We start from the raw sequence: 4,317 nt of genomic DNA, 5'->3' as shown, positions 1-4,317 counted from the left end.
TGAGGTTTTTTGTATAGCAGTCTCTCTGTCTCTCTCTCTCTATATATATATATATACACACACACATATATATGATTGTTTTTAAGTTGCTGAACTCCTAATTTCAAAAGCATTAAAAATACTCTGATTTGTACTCTTTTCCCCTCATGATAACTGCTTTTGATATCATATTTTAACATTTAATTGTTTTATGTATCCCTTAACTGAAAACTTACAGAGGACTTCACGAATTTGTATGTCATCCTTGCCCAGAGGCCATGCTAATCTTCTCTGTATCCTTCCAGTTTTAGCATCTGTGCTGCCGAAGTAAGCCCGAAGACAGGAACATTTACGGAGAAATTTCCAAGACTGGGCATGATAACCAGAGAGGTTTGCCCTGGGTGAGTGAACATAGAGGAAGGAAGATCTGCTGATGTGGGGACTAGCACAAAAGGAACACAAAGGACACGTATATTTGGTCTTCATTTCCCTTAGGTAGACCCATAAAATATCACAGTTCTCTGTGCAAGGCAGACTGAGCCCGGGGAGGACAAAGCAAAGCTCCAACGTCTGGTGACCAAATCTGGCAGGGTCAGAAACTGGCCAAGACACCACCCAAGGGCAGTGAGGCTGTTCCAAGCCCCTAGATTGAAAAGAGCTTCCCAGGGTGGAGGGGCCACAAATCACCCAGCTGCGCGTCTTCCTGTCTGCCCTCCTCCCAGCTCATTGACTGGGCTGAGTGCTCTGCTGTCTCTTCCTGCTGAGAAAACTGCCTAAGTGCGGCTCTCTGCTCTCCTGCTCTTTCCGACACACACGCACAGACCCACTCCTAGCAGGAGATGAGCTCCAAGAGTCGCAGCAGTCATCTAATCTATTGATTGCCCTTTTCCGGTGGCCTTTCCTGAGAAGCTGCGCTTACTGGGACGGCAATGTGTGGAACTGATGTTTGAAGAAACAGAAGTTGAAAGGAGGTAGCAGCACAGACTGAGGTGTCTTGTTGTGAGAGCCAGGGTCTCACGGGTGGCCTGCACAACTTCCGCGGGCCTCCCTGCCCAGGAGGGCCCATGGGTGACCTGCCCTTTGAGGGGGTTTGAATGGTGCCCAACGTGTACATGCTCACTGCCTAAGCTCGGGCACTGTGAGTGACAAGACACAGGAGAGGGAAAGAGGTGGGACTGGGGGATTTTGCTCACTCACAGCTCTCACCAAAAGTTGCCCAAAACAAATATTAGATCCTTATAATTGTTTCTGGCTATGTAAATGCAGTTTCAAAATAAGTCCCTGACACCTCTTCCAACCATAAAGCTGCCCCAAGCCCCTTCTGGGAAGAAATTCTAAACTGAGGGACAGCTTGGCACAGAACACTTCCCTAAGAGAAGTTCTACAAATTAGAGTGGACATCACCCTATCTACCAGTATCGGATTCCTTTTGTAATCCAGGCCTGTGGAAGGCTGCGCTTCTCAGCTTTTGTGTTCCTTGAAGTTGAGGAGGGCCACGTGACTGGTTGTGACGGCCCCTGTAACGGCATACACCATTTCCAGGCTGAGACAGGGAATCGCCCATGTGTGATTCTCCAGGCTTTTTCTTGCCCTACTGAGGCAATTGTGAGATGGAAGGTCCAAAAGAGAGCAGCAGCCTGGACACTCAGTCTCCATGCAGAGGATAACTATCCTAGAGAAACGCCTGGGCCCATAAAGGGCTTGGCATAAGAGAAAAATAAACTCTTGTTGTATAAAGCCTTTGAGATTTGGGGCTTGTCTGTCATTACAGCATAATTCAGCCAATCCTTACTAATTAATATAAGAAATACTATTCAACGGAGTGCCTATTTTTCCCCCGTATATGCTATATTTTATTTGATTTGACTTTTTTTTCCTTTAATTGGAGGATACCTGCTTTACAGTCTGTTGGTTTCTGCTATACATCAACATGAATCAGCCTATTAATTCTCCTCGGACCCCACGTTTCCTTCCTTCAGCTGAGTACTATCCTCTGAACCAGACCTCTCTCTGCCGATCTTCTCCCAAGCCAGATACCCCTTCCAGGTCTTTCTTCCACAGAGCCTGCTCAATTGTGGAGTTTATGCTTAACCACTCAAATCTTAGGGTGTTACAGACTCAAGAATCTTTCTCAGCCAGACTGGCCAAAGCAGGAATCCTGTTGAAAACTTATCCATTTGTTTTATGAACCAAAAAACATGTTAAGCCCCATGGGGAATTAGTTTGAGTATCCGGGGAAGAGAGACTATTTGACTGTCTTCACTCAATATGTATCTTTACCTGACTCCAACTGTGAAGCAGATCAAGTATGTCTTCACTAGGTAAAGATAAGACTCAGTTCAGTTTAGTTCAGTCGCTCAGTCGTGTCCGACTCTTTGCGACCCCATGAATCACAGCACACCAGGCCTCCCTGTCCATCACCAACTCCCAGAGTTCACTCAGACTCACGTCCATCGAGTCCGTGATGCCATCCAGCCATCTCATCCTCTGTCGTCCCCTTCTCCTCCTGCCCCTAATCCCTCCCAGCATCAAAGTCTTTTCCAATGAGTCAACTCTTCGCATGAGGTGGCCAAAGTACTGGAGTTTCAGCTTTAGCATCATTCCTTCCAAAGAAGTCCCAGGGTTGATCTCCTTCAGAATGGACTGGTTTGATCTCCTTGCAGCCCAAGGGACTCTCAAGAGTCTTCTCCAACACCACAGTTCAAAAGCATCAATTCTTCGGCGCTCAGCCTTCTTCACAGTCCAACTCTCACATCCATACATGACTACTGGAAAAACCACAGCCTTGACTAGACTACTTTCCCTTTTTCCTGACACCTATAAGTCAATCTTAGGACTTAAAATGTTGGTGTAAAAATAATTGCTTTTCTATGTCTATGAAGTTCACACCTAAGTGCCCGGAGGCTCTGCCAATGACCAAACATGAAAACCCAAGCATTTCCACAGAAGGATGCCCCCTTGACCAAATAAAATGTCTCCTTGCTCTAAAAGTCAGGCTTGCAGGCTTGTGCACTGCTCCATCAATTTGTCTGGAACTTGCCATGACTGCTAGGAAGGAACTAACTGGGTCTCCTTTCTCACTGATCACCTCTGAGCCAAGCCTACAAGATAAACAAAGCAATGTCTCCTCAGATGGGCTGTAAGAAATCTTTCAAGGTCACCTTTGAAGTTAGTGAAGAAAGCATCACTTGGATGGTATGTGCACTTGCAATTATAACTTATTTAGAAGCAAGTAACAGAAAGTGAGAAATAGATTTAAGGGCCTAGATCTGATAGATAGAGTGCCTGATGAACTATGGAATGAGGTTTGTGACATTGTACAGGAGACAGGGATCAAGACATCCCCATGGAAAAGAAATGAAAAAAAGCAAAATGGCTGTCTGGGGAAGCCTTACAAATAGCTGTGAAAAGAAGAGAAGCGAAAAGCCAAGGAGAAAAGGAAAGATATAAGCATCTGAATGCAGAGTTCCAAAGAAGAGCAAGAAGAGATAAGAAAGCCTTCTTCAGTGATCAATGCAAAGAAATAGAGGAAAACAACAGAATGGGAAAGACTAGAGATCTCTTCAAGAAAATTAGAGATATCATGGGAACATTTCATGCAAAGATGGGCTCGATAAAGGACAGAAATGGTATGGACCTAACAGAAGCAGAAGATATTAAGAAGAGGTGGCAAGAATACACAGAAGAACTGTACAAAAAGGATCTTTACGACCCTGATAATCATGATGGTGTGATCACTAATCTAGAACCAGACATCTTGGAATATGAAGTCAAGTGGGCCTTAGAAAGCATCACCATGAACAAAGTTAGTGGAGGTGATGGCATTCCAGTTGAGACATTTCAAATCCTGAAAGATGATGCTGTGAAAGTGCTGCATTCAATACATCAGCAAGTTTGGAAAACTCAGCAGTGGCCACAGGACTGGAAAAGGTCAGTTTTCATTCCAATCCCAAAGAAAGGCAATGCCAAAGAATGCTCAAACTACTGCACAATTGCACTCATCTCACACGCTAGTAAAGTAATGCTCAAAATTCTCCGAGCCAGGCTTCAGCAGTACGTGAACCGTGAAGTTCCTGATGTTCAAGCTGGTTTTAGAAAAGGCAGAGGAACCAGAGATCAAATTGCCAACATCCGCTGGATCATGGAAAAAGCAAGAGAGTTCCAGAAAAACATCTGTTTCTGCTTTATTGACTATGCCAAAGCCTTTGACTGTGTGGATCACAAGAAACTGTGGAAAATTCTGAAAGAGATGGGAATACCAGAACACCTAATCTGCCTCTTGAGAAATCTGTATGCAGGCCAGGAAGCAACAGTTAGAACTGGACATGGAACAACAGA

At 44.8% G+C, this 4,317-nt stretch overlaps 1 non-coding gene across 1 annotated transcript; it reads right to left on the bottom strand.

The window, feature by feature from the left end:
- Positions 1 to 207: 207 nt before the first annotated feature.
- Positions 208 to 314, bottom strand: LOC120853832. The gene has a single exon (XR_005718882.1). It is a non-coding gene; the product is annotated as a U6 spliceosomal RNA (small nuclear RNA).
- Positions 315 to 4,317: the final 4,003 nt, after the last annotated feature.

This window comes from Oryx dammah, unplaced genomic scaffold (genome assembly GCF_014754425.2).
Source record: "Oryx dammah isolate SB20612 unplaced genomic scaffold, SCBI_Odam_1.1 HiC_scaffold_26, whole genome shotgun sequence".
Taxonomy (NCBI): Eukaryota; Metazoa; Chordata; class Mammalia; order Artiodactyla; family Bovidae; genus Oryx; species Oryx dammah.
This window is presented reverse-complemented; position numbering and strand designations above follow the sequence as displayed.